The sequence below is a fragment of the Furipterus horrens genome, unplaced genomic scaffold (genome assembly GCF_987537825.1).
Source record: "Furipterus horrens unplaced genomic scaffold, mFurHor1.1.pri manual_scaffold_6, whole genome shotgun sequence".
Taxonomy (NCBI): domain Eukaryota; kingdom Metazoa; phylum Chordata; class Mammalia; order Chiroptera; family Furipteridae; genus Furipterus; species Furipterus horrens.
Window position 1 is genome coordinate 151,744,777 of NW_028327176.1, and position 16,735 is coordinate 151,761,511.

General features: G+C 41.9%; 1 protein-coding gene across 5 annotated transcripts in view; it reads right to left on the minus strand.

Moving 5' to 3' along the window:
* FYN (FYN proto-oncogene, Src family tyrosine kinase) overlaps positions 1–16,735 on the minus strand; it is a 206,101-nt gene that overhangs the window by 67,560 nt on the left and 121,806 nt on the right. The window contains exon 1 of one of the 5 annotated variants that reach the window (XM_090279769.1): positions 11,088–11,106. The exons of the other annotated variants lie outside the window; for them this stretch is intronic. The gene's annotated coding sequence lies outside the window, so the exon portion shown is untranslated. Of the gene's footprint in view, positions 1–11,087; positions 11,107–16,735 lie in introns of those variants that run through there. 5 annotated transcript variants of the gene reach the window in all.

Consider the following 16,735-nt stretch of genomic DNA (forward strand, 5'->3'; position numbering starts at 1 on the left):
GATGGACATTAGTGTTGTTTCCACTTTTTGGCTGTTATGAATAGTGCTGCTATGAACATTCATGTGTGTTTGTGTGGACATATGCTTTCAATTTGGTTTAATATTTTAATGTATTAGGAATTTGTATAGAAAAGAAAAACTTTAAGGTTGGGTAAATGGGAAATCATGTGAATTGGCAATTCAAAGATAGGAAAAACAACTTGTGAAACATATAGAAAAATATTACCTTCAGTAGTAATCAAAGACACACATTTTCAATTAGTGAGATACTTTCACCTCTAAATTAACAAAATTTAAAAAAGAAGTCTGTCCAATAGTGATGAAGTTTCCTTTAAATTCACATTCTCATACACTGATGATACAAGATGGGGAATAAGTGTATAACTTCCCGTAAACCAATTTGGCAATATTATTTTTTTAAAAAAAACTTTAAAATGGGCCTGTTCTTTGTCTGAATCTGTGCTAAAGAGATCCTTAAAAAAAAAAAAAGACATATGAAGAGGTTCTATGAAGTGTTATTTATAATTTGGATTGTAATTAGAAAACTTGCTAATTGTTTAACAAGAAGGCAAAGGAAAGTACAATGTAAGGCATGCTCATAATGTAAAATTAAACAGAAATTAAAACTTATGTTTATAGAAAATTGTTAGTGATATGGAAAAATGCTCATGTTATAGTAAGAAGGATCACATAATTGGGACTATATAATTAGGAAATTGTTTGGAAAGAAAGATACCGAGATGCTTGCTGGTAGTGTGTAGGCGATAACACTATGTGTGACTGTTCTTTGTTCTCTTGCTTTCTTTATTTCTCAGATTTTTCTATACTGAGAATGTTCCATTTTCATAATGAGAATAGAGCATCATTTTTAATAAGAAAGGTCCCTTTAATTTTAATTCTATCAATTACTGATTTAATCTGTACGTAAACTGATAACAACCATACATTGATAAAGTGTGCTTTAGAAACTTAAAAATTAAGAGAGGGAGTGATTGATTTTAAAACCTATTAAGAGGCAACCTCTCCTTCTGAAAGGTGTGAAAGGCGACAGTAAAAAAGCAGAGAGACTTCTGAGTGTGTTTTTATAACATCTGTGCTGGGTACTGGGCAGTGAGGGAGCAGTGCTGGGAGTAGGAGGTGGTTGATGCACACAGATGAACAACCATAGACAGCTAATTAAGGGCATAGATTAAGCAAAGCCAGAATATACAATCAATTCCCAAGATCATGTTCGTAGCAAGTGGCAGAATCTGAGATTATAGAACCAGAAGTGGGGTGGCTGGATTAGTGGGTTTTTGAGAACCTTTGGGCCCCAAACTCCTAGGTACCTGGGAAAACCCAGTAAACTCAGAATGATAGTACTCATTCATGTCGCCTGTGGACCCCAACCAAGAAGCTCTGGTTTCTGAGGTATCTGTAGGATGTCTTGGTGGGGCAGGGCCTGAAGACCACACACTGGTATGGCTCTAAGAAGGTGAAGAGGATGAAGCAAAGCACTGTTCTTCTTGTGATGCCTGGTGGTGATGGAGACAAGAATTGCTTAGGGCACCAGGCAGAAAAATTCTGTATTTTCCTCTCACTTTTCCTCTTTTGTTTCCTTTACCTTTTCTTGTTGGGATAGTCAGCCTGGCATTTTGATGTTTTGACTTTTGACTTTGACTAGAATTCCCCATTCCCTAGAATTTGGGGCAATCCAAGCAGGGCACAGAATAATACCAACGCTGGTTTATGCTACCTGAAATTTTTCAGAAACAAAAGACTCAACAGTTTCTTTCTAATGTTGCTATTGAGTCAAGCATCCTTCTAGCCTCCTTGGCCCTGTTCTATAAAAACAACTAGAGGAAAACAGAAACAAAAACAAAAATATGGGCTTTTATTCATGAACTAGCAAAGAGAATCAGGAAACTCAGTGTCACATCTGGGCCACAGTGGCAGAGACTGGCTTTCTGGGCTGAACTGGCCAAGGGCCCAAGGGTCAGGGTGTCGCCTGGCGGAGCCACAAGAAAACACATTAGCACAAAGCGGCTGTTTGAGTAGGAGTCATCAACGCCTCCTCCCCGAAAGCCAAGGAGGTTCACTCTATAGTGCTGAACAAAACCCTTCTCTGACAATCTTTCCAGTCTCCATAGAGTTTCCTCGCAAGATGATTCTGTAAATGTGGCCTCATCCTTTCAAAAAACAGTGAATTCTTTTTCCCTTTAATTCACTAGTTCCAGTCAAGAAGATCCATTCCTTTAAAGAAACAGAATGGACTTCAAGCAAGGAAATTTTATTTTCTTCTTTCTGCTCTTGAGTTCATGCATGTGTTGTGACCTCCATGTCTCCCCTTTCCACTGATTACTTATCTGGTTATGCAGTCAGAGCCCATCAAAATCTACTGCCCTGTGAATTTGGCTGTGAGGCCATTTGCATTCTGCTTTTGGAACTGAGGATGGCGTCTTTTATTTGACGAATGACTTGAAGCCCAATCCCTGCTTCTCTGGATCTTTATGTTGGCACTTTCTCAAGCTGCAAGGAATCAGCAACACCAGGAGCCATGACTTTTGCACCCCTTGCAGTGGTTTAGAATTTCAAAGCTTTTCTTGGCAGCTGTTTTGGTGTGAATGCTGATAAAGTAGGCTGTCAGAAAACATACCCTTCTCTAATTCCATGGCCTCTACTGGGACAAGGAACAACAGTGACAGTGATGATGGGATAAGGGGAGCAGAGAGGCAGACTGACTCTGGACAGCTTCCTAATACCACCTTCCTTGCCTAAAGGAAATGAGGACCATCTCTGCCTTCCCTTGAGTTTACTTTATCCATCACTTCTTGGTCTTTTGGCTAAGATCAGGTGGAGCTTACTTTCCTTACCCCTGGTGAGGACAGGCTGGTTGACCGTGTGGTAGTTGCTTGTGAGGCTTTTACAAGAGATCTACACTCAAGACTGCAAGCTGAGTGCCAGCATAGAGACAAGGAAATTAAAGGAGGGAATAATAAGTAAGAGGAAGAAGACATGGAACCCACTGAAGACAGTGATGCTTTCCCCAGCAGCATATGAAAACAGTATTTGAGATGACAAATTGTGGCCATTTTACATAGGAGGAACATGAGCTACATGGCCTAGACCACTTGTTGATGACCTATTTGGCACCTGATAGAAATCCAGTCAGGTTTCTGTTGACAAATCCAAAAGAGAAAACTAATTTATATACCAATATACATTGTAAACACTTTATACAATTTATAGTAATGCAATTCAATAGTGACTTTTCCTTGGTATATCAATAAGGCAGAGTATGATTTTTTTTTTTTTTTTAGAGTATTGTCTTGCAGAGTAACTGAACTCGAGGTTATCTCCTTAAAGATGACAGGATAGAAGTTTATCTTCCCCGTTCCTGAGAGTCTGTAGGATTCCTGTCCTGGGCATAAAGAAACATAGCCTTGCAGTCTGGAGGCCCAAGTCCACATCATTGAAAATAAGTGAGTAGTGAAGGCAGGTGAAAGGTATGGCACACTGCTCACTGTCTCACCAAATCCACTCCCCTTTTCCCACAGTAACAGAGTTTTAACAAAGCCTATCTATTGCTGTACAGCTGAACATTCCATTTTTTAGACTCTCTTGCAGCTAGGTGTGGCCATGTCACTTAATTTGCTAACTGATTGTAAGTGGGTATGATATATTCATCTGCTGAGTCCTTCAAAAGGGAGGAGGTTACAATCCATTCTTCTTCCCACTTTTTTGTAGACTGAAAAGTGGATGTGGTGCTGGTGAACTGGCTTCAACTAGACAGAGGATGGCAACCTAACAGGCAATGGCAGAGCTGCGGGACAAAAGGAGCCTGGGCCCTGGATGGCCTTGTGAAGCACAGCTGCTTTTTCACCTGATAGCTCTGATCTCAGACCTTAACATGAGAGAGGCATGAACATCTATTTCATGTGAGCCACTATTTTGGGGTAGGGAAGTGATGTGGGATCTTTTGATTATACTAGGTAGCCTGTACCCCAACATAGGAAGGAAGTAAACCTAACACTTGGCCATTAGTTTGTTTTTTTTCCCCCTGTGTCTGACCTCTTTGATACTGACAGTAACCTTGGATTAAGGCAGGTTAGTAGGATAAAAACAATAACAAATTGTAACAATAGCTACCACTTATTAAAAACTTATTTTCTGCTTGGCACTTCACATATGTTATTTCATTTAATCCTCAGAACAACCTTAAAAGGTTATTTCATAGTTAAGAAACCTTGGACTCACAGAATTTAAGTAACTTTCCCAGAGCTACTCAGTCACTAGGACCTGGATCCAAGCCCATGTCTAATGCAATCACATCTTTTGACTATCCCATGTTCCCTTTTGAGAAGCATGCTCTGTTCCCACCCATCTTCTTTGCTCTTTTTGCAAAAGCCTCATCACAATGTAGCTCCAGTTCTCTCTGGCTCTTCCCTAGGCTTGCTATGTACAATAGATCCCCTCCTGAACTTCTGGAAATGAGGAAGTTAAAACAAAAACAATAATAAAAACAAAGAACCTCCCCCCTCAACAAAAGAAACAAATCACTAGTTTTCAACTGTTTTATTTCCCTTGTGTTCTTGTTTCTCTGCACATATCCTTTATTTATATTCAGCCTTTATTCAGGAAACCTATTTTGATCCTCTGTATGTGACAGGCACTGTGCAAAGGGCTGTGGATATAAAGTCAAGTAAACAAGGTCCCTCCCCTTGACCTTATAAATATTTAGGAGGGAGACATACAAGTTAATCAGTGGACTTGGGTTCGGAAGGGAGTGCAGACGAAGCCCAAATTCATCCAGGTGAGCAACTGTGAAGGTGACTGAACACTGGCCCAGGCAAGGAGGGTGTGAGACAGCACCTTTGAGGGCACAGAGGTGTGGTATAGCGTGGCTCCATGCGGCTTATTTGATTTATTCCTATATTTACAGAACACTGAAACACATGCCAGGCATATTGCGAGGCTTTGGGCTTGGAGAGTGGAGACAGCTTCTGCTCCAAAGAAACTTATTGCTTAATGGAATGGATATGTGCAGCTGGGAAGGTAGTTGGAAACAAAGCCAGATCATAAACAAGTATGTGTCGTTCCATTGAGCATTCACTATGGTGCCTGATGCTTTGCTATGTGCAATCAACAAACAGTCTTCTTCGACCCATCAACAGCCTTGTGAACTAGGTATTACTATCACCTTACTATCATCATCGGTACTATTTTATGCACTATTTTATGGATAGGGGATATAAGTGTGGGGAGGTCAAGTTACCTGCTTAAGGCTCATGGCTGGGCTGGCTGGATAAACCAGATCTGGCTGAATCTAAGACATATACACTCTTAACCATGTGCTCACAGGCTAAAGGATTTGTACATTACCCAGATGGCAATTATTCAGTATTAAGTGGGGGAGTGAAACTGGGTCTTGACAGGCACATATTGAAACAAGAAAGAGAAAGGAGAAGCATGGGGGAGCAAGACAGGGAAGCAAAGAATGGGAAGAGACTGCACACCGGTGGACAGAGAGGCATTTGAGTAAGATGTGACTTACGCAGTTGGACAAACAATTCTATCCATTCTAGCCTTGTGTCTATGCATAATTCATACCTCATAAATCATGCCCAACCAAAGCAAAGCTGTAGCTTTTGTTGTCGGGGAGCATAAAGATCTGAAACCATACTGCTGCAGAGGTGGCTTACTACAAAACTATATGATTACAGTTTCTGAGAGTCCTGTCACAAAAAGAAGCCCAACATCTTTTGGGGCTGGTAGGAGTGGCAAATAAAGACTTGTGTGCTACTGTGTAGCTATCTGCCTAAACATGACAAGAACAGACAGCAACAGAGATAAATATTGCAATGCAGGACACCTGAAGAAAGACACTGCACACTATAAAGGGCATGTAACAGCTAATATCTGACAATGAACTGATGTCCTCTGATGTCCACAGAGGAGCTTGAAGAAGGGGCACGAGTTAGAGGGGCAGCAAGTATAAGGTAAACAGAAGCCTACCACCCTCTCCCTCCAACTGTGGGGCAGTTACTCCATCAAGTCAAGCAGGGCTGCCTTTATCATGGTGCAGAAGTAGCAGTTATACCTATTTTGCACAAAGTACGTAGTATTAACAAATTCTTTGGGCTAAAGTCAGAATATGGTTTATATTTTAGCCACAGCAGCTCTGCTCACATCTACAGGCTCACCATCATCAGAGGCTAGAAACTACTGCTCATCCACCAGCAAGAGTCATCAATCAGCAGACCTGAGCAGCAGCAATCTGCCCCAGCACTAAGCAGAACTGGCCTGTCCCCAGCGTTTCTGCTGAGCTCCAGGTAACAACGACCCAAATGTGCCTTCACACTGCCCCAGTTCTGGGTGAATACAACCCAAGCTGACTCAATGAGTAACAATGACACACACTTGGAATGAGCCCAGGCAACAGCTTTGCCATAATTCTTTTTGACAAAGGCTGACCCAACATGCTGATGACCAGCCCAGGTGAAAAAAAATGGTCCTTTGTATAACCAGCCTACAAGCCTTAGTCTCCACCAGGTTTCATTTTTCATCTGGACACACATTCCCTGAATGCACACCTCTCTAAACACCTTCTCCATTTCTTAGCCATTTTGCTTCCCTCTTAATATTTGCATTTTCTATGCAGGTTCCACTGCCAAAATTAAACTGTTGCTAAAAATTAGTGAATCTGTGTATCGCTTATAGAACAAATGGATTATTTATACCAATTCTTGCCTTTCCAAACCTACTAAGCTGTTTACTAGCCTTGGTTTTATTAACCATACCTCCGCTGTTTTAACACACTTGCTGCTTAATTTTATCTCCATTTCTCTCAAACATTTGACCCTTCTTCAACTTAAAATATGGCTTAAATACATTTCTCCTTTTTACTTTTGGTCCTGTTTCCCCATTGTTAAACAAACAGATTTTATCACTTTTGGGGGGTACCAGAGCATTTGATTTTCTCATTTTGGCCAGGTGGAAGACAAGACAGACGAAACAAAAACTACCCCACACCTTCCCTGTATTTCTATATTGTCACTCCAACATAGAGAAGCGATGCTATCGACAGAATTTTCAAACTGCTAATACCAAGTATGGTAAGTCCTCACTTAACATCGTCAATAAGTTCTTAGAACTGTGGAGAAACTAGAACAAAACACATTTTACAATACGCTAATTAATATAAACAAGAGTTAAGTTCCTATGGCATCTCATCAATGATATAACAAAAGGATGTTATTCAAAGACCTGCTATACTGGAGAGAATGTGGAACAAAATTCACATATACTGCTGGTGGGATGTAAATTGGGACAACTGATTTGCATTATTAATGAAGATGAAGAGGCATCAATCCTCTGAGCAGCAATTCCACTCCTTGGCACATACCCTAAGGAAACATGCCTACATGAACTAGTGGATGTGCGCACCCTGCGGGTCCGGGGACAGCTCACTCAACTGCAAGAGTCTGGGGTTGAAGGCTTACAATATCTATTCATATTGTCTTTGGAGCTGGGATCCCCCTAGTCCTGTGGCTGCTGCCAGGGGAAGGCTCGCTGAGGAGGAGTGCTGGGGAAATGCACATGGTTGTGTGACTATTCTTGGGGCTCCGACTCCCGGACAAGGGCAGCTAGTCTGAGGTTCTGGGAAAACTCACTGCTGTTTCCTGCTCTTCTTTTTCTGTCACCCCTGGCTGCTAGAGCGAGGTCTGGCTTGTGTGTTCCTTACTCAAACCCCACCTCATCTTGGAGTCAGCAACATCATCATCCTTTTCATCTTCAACACAAAGCTCACCCTGCCAGGGTGCTGCTCTGGATGTGGTGCTCCCTGCCAAGAACAGGAAACAGCTAGACGAGGCTGAAAGGTGAGCTCTGGTAGGGGCTCAGTCCTTTAACACACAGGCAGTGTGCCTCCTCTCTGCAAGCCTTCACATGGGCATCTGTGTTTGCGAGTCTGGGTGTGCAGAGCCCAGCACAAGCACAATACCTGGCACAACCTGGCCTTTTGTAAATATTTTCAAATGACAATGAACAGGAAGTGAGAAAATGAACCAACCTCCTTTAACGAAGTGAAGGGGACTCTCTGCCCTCTGCCTTCCTTCTGCTCTGTCTGCTCTTGTTTAGGGAGGTTGTGTAAGGGTGGCTCTGTGTCACCCTCACTTCCATTCATTTTTCCTCTTGATGTCAAGAATGGCTTCTGCTGTCCCTCCCTCCCCCATCTCTAGGTGAACAAATGGGGAAAGTGCAGGGATTGGCTAGAAGGCCTCCCTCCACTTGTCCACTCTAATAATCTTCTTATTTTGAAACTTAAACATCTCCAGGGAAAAGCACCAATTATCATGCAGCTACTGTTCTTTTAGGTTTAAAAATATCTTCACAGTGTCAAAAGCTCAACCGATTCCACTGGGCACCTGAAATCTGACCTGTTATTCAGTACCAGTAATGTACTGAGGATGGAAGCAATTTGTTTATTTTAAATTATGACATATGTGTGGGAGACAACGATGTTATGTTGGAAGGAAATCAAGATGATGATATGATGTAAATACAAATGGAGTTCAGACTGGGTTTCAGGAAGGCCACAGAGCCAATTTCAGTCAGTATACCACTTGGGGCTGCTGTGGTCCCCACTGGAGCTGCCTGCTGTCTGCCCAACCGACTGTCTCAAGAAGAATCTCAGACAGGCAGTTCATTACTTGGGCATGTGGGGAGAGACAGGAGTGATTTTTTTCTTTAATGGTTTCAATTTCACTCTTTCAATTCTGAGATGGGTTTCCTTTCATTCTCTGTTCTTCTTATCCTCTCTCATTGACTCGGTGTCAGAAGGCAGAAAGCCATGATCCAGGGTTAACATTTTGTGTATGTGACTAAACGTCTTCTGGTTTCTTTCTTGTAAAATGCAGATTATGACAATTTTTATAAGGACAGCCATGATCTACTATCAATCACTAATAAGAAATTATGGATACCTGATCATCTTTGAGCTAAAAAAGGGATATACCCATTTCATATGATTCAGATTAGTAGACAACATCTAGATCATTATCTGGTCACATAGTAGGTGCTCAATAAACCATAGATTTATAACAGGCGTGTGTGTGTGAGGACAGGAAGCATGCTGGAGCCCAGGGTTCTCTTGGGGTCATGACTGGCTTTCTATCCCAGGCACAAATGATATCCATTGACTTCCTGGCTGCCCAGGAGACAGCCAGTCTGCCATCACTGGCGTCCAGTCATATGCCAAACTAATCACCTTGGATTAAGGATAACATTAAATGAGTTTAACTGAGTAGGCAGTAAAATGAATTATTCAGATAAAAATTAAGAGAAAATAAAAAAGAAAATGAAGAGGAGAGAAAGCTGAATTTCTGCCTAATCTTTATTTGGTTTCAACTCCAGAAAGAATCCACTGCCCAGGATATTCAAAAGGAACTGCAACAGTCATACGATATGCATGTCCTTTAAGGTATTAATTGAAAGGTGGGGGTGGAGGGTTGTTTATCTTTTAGAGAGAAAAGGAGTGTTAGTATAACCCTTGGGTTAAAAAATTGAGTCTGAATCATACCATCAAAGAGTCAGTTCTAGGGGTTACTGAGGCACTCCAATCAGGCAGCATTTTTGCATGTAATAAGCTCATTTTCACCTAACTGGTCATGTTCAAGCACAGACTATTTAGAAGCCCTACTCTGACGACGGATAACAGCCCTGGCATTTTCAACAGAGTCCTCTTGGCCTGGTATCATATGAGATCAGAAAGCTCAAAGGGAATAGAAACAGCCACAGTCTAACCCCTTATGGGTCACTCGTGTGGCTCCACGAGGCATTGTCAGCCTCTCCCATGACATTGTTCCCCAGAGGGCCCAAGTCACCTGAGTGCAGGGCGTACCATGGACACCCTAGGACCTTCAGAGACCAGAGGGGCTGCTGGATTAGACACCAGATCCCAGGGGGAGGCACCATCTCAAAGTCACCTAAGCAAGGTGACCTGGGCCTTCTCCTTTTCCTATGCTAAGAGCAGAGCCCTCTGCCAACAAGATACATTCACCCTTTGACCAGAACTGGATGATCTGGAGAGATGTGGCTTTGAAACATTTTGGGTTAAGTTTTTGGACTTGTGGCTTTTTCTGATGGTAATCATTCTTGCTAACCAACTACTTACTGAACTCTATGATCAGCACTCATTTGTTTGCTGCAAATAGGCTCACTGGATCCAATACAGAAAAGAAAATGACAGAGAAAAAGGACAGTTTGCGTGGTAGTGTCCAGAGAACCTCTGGAGTGTCGATGGTGGCCCTGGCTCTGTAGTGTGATGGGCTGTCCAGCCCAGGAACCACCTGAGGCTGACACCGGCCATGGGTGGAGGACTGTGGCTGAGGTCAACAGTGCCATGGACACACAGCCATGTGGCTGAGAGGTGGGAGGGTAGGAGCTGCTACAGCTTATGGAGATTCCTTCTTTGTCTTCAGGGATTTGCTGAAGGAGCCTAAAATGCTCCTGACATCTGGGTTAGAGACAAAGTGCTGGGAGTGGTGATGCAGAGAAGGAACCCAAAGTACAGAACTGAAAACTCATTTGGTCACTTGAAGAGTTTTCTCTTTTGGATTCTGGTCAATTTCTCTTTTCTGTTAAACAAACAAAAAGCTGTAGCTTTTATTTTTTTGTCCTCCAGCATTAAAGAGTCTAAGCAGAATGGAGAAAATAACTGGCTGCTATGGAACTGCAAGATTAGGCTGGTTTGTCACCCAGCGGGTACCTGTCACTCCCACAGAGGCGCCATGTAGACCTAGTTACAACCCCAGGCTAACCAGCAGCACCAGGAAGCACATCATACATGACTGCAGCTGTTCAGGAGGTCAGGGAAAAGTATGGTGCTTAAGACAGCTGCACCCCACACACCTGTAAGTGCTCAACATGGATCTAAGACCCATTACTGTTACATATCTGGGTTTTCTAATTACTTGAGAATGAAGATGATAAGGGAAACATGCAATGTTAATATGTAAGTAACAACTGAGTTAACAATGTAATAATTCTGTACATGATTAAGGATAAGTAAAAATAAGACTCAAATCCAGAGGCAAACCATTACTTACCTTATGTTTTTCCTATATAGAAGTGCTAGGGCCAGGCCTAGGGGGAAGTGAGTGAGATACGCACCCTAGGAGCAAAATATAATGAGATGCCAGAAAGCTCAATAGTCAGGATAAAAAAGAATGCAAAAGATAGTATTTACCTTGATCACTGAATTCTTGGGGGCGCCTTTAAATTAAGTACTTAAGGAGAGTGCCTCAGGTGCCTCCCTCTGCTCCCAGGCTGGTGAAAGTCTGTCAACTAAAGGTATTAAATGACTGGAGGATGCCCAGTTATAGAACTACAAATGAAATCGACTAGCAGACTCAAGAAACAGTCTTCAAATGTATTCTACTCTTGGCCAAGGATTTCCACTTCTAGGGATTATCCTAAGGAAACAACAAGGATGTGCACAAAGATTTATAACACTCATTTCAGTGTTATTCATGATAATAAAAAGCTGGAAATAATCTAGGTCCTTATGCACTGGGAATTAACAAAATATGGTAGCATACCAGATTCCTATGCAGATTAAAAATGATAATGTGGCAGAATATTAATAATCTTGAAAGATGCTCATGATAAAGTCAAGGGAAATATGCAAGTTATGAAACACTAGGTGGAAATACGATCCAATTTTTCCTGCTTTCATTTCTGCCCCCTATACCCGTTCTCCACGTGGCAATCAAGAGTGACCTTTTTAAACAAGTTATTCCTAGTCTTAAAGTGCTTTCCTACTGTATTTAGAAAAGTTAAAACTATACAGCCACCCTCGCTCAGGCCTCTGCCTATCTGTCCCTCTGGCCTCATCTTCTGCGGCTGTCCCTTTCATGCCTCTTCCTCAGCCACCTGGCTGCCTGGAGGGCCTCTGCACAAGCTTTTCCCTTTGCCTGCATACCCCGGATTCAGGTCTCCGCTCAGATGTCGCCTTCCCAGAAAGGTTGTTCCTGTCATCAGCTCTCAGTTGGCCACTGCCCTGTCACTCTATCATACTGCCCTTTTATTTCCTTCATAGCACTTAACACTCTCAGAAATGAGCTTATTTTCTTTTTTATCATCTACCTCCTCCCACGAGAATGAAAGCTCCATGGGGGCAGGGGCTTTTCATGAGTGTTCACTGTGCACCCACAGTGTCCAGGACTCTGCCTGGCACAGAGCAGATCCTTGGTAGATAGACGCTGAATGACTATATGGAGACGTGTATATACCTATACACAGATTAATGTACACATGTGCCTTCATGTAAAAATAAACAGAAATGAAATAGCACAGTACAAAGGAATATCTCCAGACACTGAGATTATGGATGGTTCTAAGTCTCTTCATTTTGTTTGTTTTCCTTCTCTGCAATAAGGTACTTACTTCTGAAATAATGAAAACAAAGTTGTTCTTCCTTTTTCTACTCTTTAAAGTATGGTCACTAAGGAAAAGCTGCCACAACTGTCAGAACTGGAAAAGATCTTAGCGGATGTTTGGTTTAACCCCACCTCTCCTTTTAGAGAGGCCAAGGCCCAGCATGGAGAAGTGACTGCTGGTTTATACAGAAGAACATGGTAAAAGCTACCCAGTGTTTCTTTCACTGTACCAGTGGTTCTCAAGCTTTACACGTGAGAGTCATGTGGAAGCTTATTCACATGACACACCGGCTGTTGAGTCTCACCTCCAGAGTTTCTGAGTCAGGGGGGCTGGGATGGGGTCTGAGAACCTGCATTTCTGACAGGTTCCCAGATGACTCTGATGTTGCTGGTCTGGGACCACACTATAGAAACCACTAGATGATGCCATGTTGCCTCTCATGGCTCCCTTAGAAAGGTTTTGTTCTTTCTGCAGGAATGGTAGTGATGACAACAACACCTTCAACCAAAGAATTCACAGAAAACCCTACCTTTTAGGCCCCCTCGCAGAAGTCTGTCCAGAAGGGACAGGGTTAAACAATTTTGAGAGCCTATTCTAGCACAGGCATTGTGCTAGGTGACCTACATTTTATTTAATCATTTTACTGTATAAAAACCTAAACTCAGAGAAGGGAATTTGTCTAAGAGCAAACAGCTAGGAAGTGATGGAATCATATTTCAAATCCATGTCTATTTGACTATAAAGTCCATGCTCATTCTTTAATCTTCAGAACAAAAAACTATGGCATTTAGAGGGTCAAATCAACATCTCCACCATAGAAACACCCCCAAGGAATAGTAATATGATGCTATGTTCCCAATGATATTGAAGGTGTATACACCAATATTAACATCCAACCTTTTCTCTGGGTCTGAAGACAGAGTTTATTCATTCACATGATATTCAGCAAGTTCCAAACCCAGAAAGAACCCCAGGGTAAAGATGATTTGAATCAGCACTTGGCTTACTACAAGTCATCTGTGAAATAAGTGGGAGAGGGAGAATTTTCAATCTCAACCTCTGATAGAGAGAAGAATTCAGACATGCTCTATGGAGAAAGAACCTAACAGATTTAGTAGCTGAACAGAACAGTCCCACTATTTGAGGAACTAAATTTCAATTCAAAGACCAAAAGCTAAATATAAATATAGGAATGCATCATTTACCACTTAGGGCAAAAACAACCTCGAAACTACTTATTGCTCCCTTTCTATTTAATTGAGGAGGAAATTAAAAGGGGATAAGGAAGTCTTGATGACAAGGTCACCACACCTACAAACATCCACACAATTAATAAATTACAATTTGTTCTATGTTGTGGTCACATGTGATCTAAGTTTGGGAAAGCTCTGTATATACTGTGATTGAAAACAGGTTTGATGACATTTTTTAACATCATAGTTTTGCCCAGAATTCCAAATTAAGAACAAGATTAAAAATAAGTGGGCTATTTCAGGAGCAACAACAAAAAAATCTAGTTTTCTTTACCTGTCTCTCAATATTTCTTATTTCACATCAGGGTTCCCTCCCCCATGTTTTATTCCAGACCTCTGAAGCAGCTGCTAAATAGGTTTTACATGAAAATAAAAGGAAATACTTCCTGTGTTATTCTGGCTATAGACTAGAACCAAGACAGCACACATGATCAGTCCCTTCCTGTGTCCTCTCCAAGGGCCCTTGGTGTCTCTTCTTTCAGAAGCTCATAGCCTTATTGTGACAAATGAAATGTCTGTACATTTTGGCTAGCAAAACTGACCAGTGGAGACCTCAAAAGGAAGAAAAGTGGTAAAGAGGGAACAGGGCAGAATGAATATAATAAAAGGACGAGAGGATCCCAGAGATGGGTCCCTGAAATGGGTACACCAGGCATTGTGCTAGATGACTTACAGTTTATTTAATCATTTTAGTGTATAAAACCTAAACTCAGAGAAATGAATGTGCCCAAAATTTGACGTCAAAGGTAACCCTGCTCTAAAACACAATTATGAATACATTCAAGGTTTGAAATGATGGTGGTCTTCTTTGTGCAGCACATAGGTAAGGTAAACCAAATTTACAGCCCCTCTTTTGTTAATGTCTGAAAAGATCTGGCTCTTTTCCTCCCAATAGAAATACATGGGATTTTACTTATTATAGGAAAAAAAAAAAAAAAAAAAAAAAAGGTCTGAAAGATTTTGTGGAATGAATCCTGGGTCTTGAAACCAATGAGCTGTCTCTGTAGTCAGCTTCTGAGTTAGGCATCTAATGCAGGACATGAAATTGGACCATGCAGTATTAAATATAAGCAAGTTCTCTTTTTGTTCCCAATGCTTGCCCTTTATGAGGGTTGGAGAATAGCCACTTGCCTTCCCCAGAGAAATGATGCAGCCACAGCTGCAAATGCAGGTTCAGCAGCCGTTATCCGTTACATATTTGCTTTTAAATATTCCACTGGCCTAGCAGAAATAGCTGTCTCATCTCTCTCTCTCTCTCTCTCTCTCTCTCTCTCTCTCTCTCACTCACTCACACGCACGCACGCACACACACACACACACACACACGCAATACACAGCAACAAAGCTTTGTATCTGCATTAGTGCCCCACACCTGTGTCCTGGAAAGGATTTAAGAAAAGATATTACCTAATTTCTATCTAAATGGACAGTTAGTTATTCCATAAGGTTTCAAATATATTCGGCAGTGCGCAGTGCTCTTGATTCTCCCAGATTTTGCAGGGGCCTTCAGCCTGGGTAGTTTATGCAGAAGACAAAAGAGTAGCTGTTTGGCAGATACTACTCTTCGGGCCTTTAGAGAGGGCACTCAGCTGGAAAGATTTGTTTTCCTTGGAGATCGGAAGTGCTTTCCCAGCAATTATTTGATCTTTCCTGGGAACTCGTACTTTTGAACAATCTCCCAGACTGGCGTGAGCACATAGACTTCTATTCTGGCCTCAGCATTATCACTAACCAGACGTGTTACTTTGGGCAAATCATCTGGCCTTTACTTCACCTCAGTTTTCTCATTTGCCTGCTGGGATAATTATCCCTTCCCTGCTTTATTTATAGGATTTTTGTGAAGATAAAACAAAATGGTATATGCGAAGGTATTTAGGAAATGTAGAAAGCTAATATTTTGTTAGATGGTATTTGTATTATATTTTCTACTTTTCTCCTGCCCTGATTTACATTATTCATGCTCTTCTGGTTTTCTTTCTCAGAACTGGGTAGGAATTCTTTCATGCAGAGAAGGAGAGGCAGAAAGTGCAACCGAAGAAGAGAGCATTGTTAGCTTCTTGTTACCACTTGGACAAAGAAAGCAAAGAGAACAGGTCCAGAACACTGTAACATTGTCCCTGAAAGTCTGCTTTTGCTACTGCCACAGCACATTCTGGTTCTTATTTGTATCCTCTTCAGAAGTCCCACAAAGAAGGCTACTTCAGTGTGGAATGAACAAACGAATGAATCCATCCTCCATTTATGGAGCAATATTATGTATCCAGCAGTGTGAACAGAACAAAAGATGCAAAATGTCATCCCCATAGCTGAAGAGTGTCCAGCCAATAGCAGAAGGCAGTCATGAAAAGGCTTTGTTCTGCTTCACTGTGGCAAGTGTGTTCTCCTGAATAAATACACATGCGGTTCTGAGGAGCTCAGGCGTGTGTGGGTCACTTCTACCCTGAGGAAGCTGGGACAGATTCTCAGAGGAGGAGCACCTGATCGGGGGCTGCGGGAAGGACTTGTGAAGGAGTACGGTGGGCTAAGTGCTCCCCAGACTGAGGAACAGCTCTTATGAGGGCATAGATTCAGGAGGGAGCATTCTAGGACGCAGCCTGGTTTGGTGTGACAAATGTCAAGTGCGTAGGTAGACAACCAGAAAGTTAGGCGGGTACCTAAATGTGAAAGGGGGAGTGGGCCATCAAGGCTTCTGGGTAAGAGCTACACAATAGATATGTCTTTTAGAAGATTACTGAACAGCAGGGAGGATGGACTGCAGGGAGAGGGGGAGGGGGTAACAAGTTTAGAATTTAAAGTTAACATCTACATTTCACAACACAGAACACTTTACAAAAAGTCCCAGTTCTTTTTGTAATCTTTGCAAATTCCAAATTAACACAACCAACCATTAATTAGGGAGTGGCTATATGCCTTCCAAAAAATATTCTTCAAGTAATAATACATTTCCATTGTACAACTTACAAAACACTGATTTCCCATCCAATCTATGACAAGCTTTGTGAAAAGGAAGGCACTACTCTATGCCTCTGAAGTGTGGCTGACCATGTGTCTACTGTGGCACC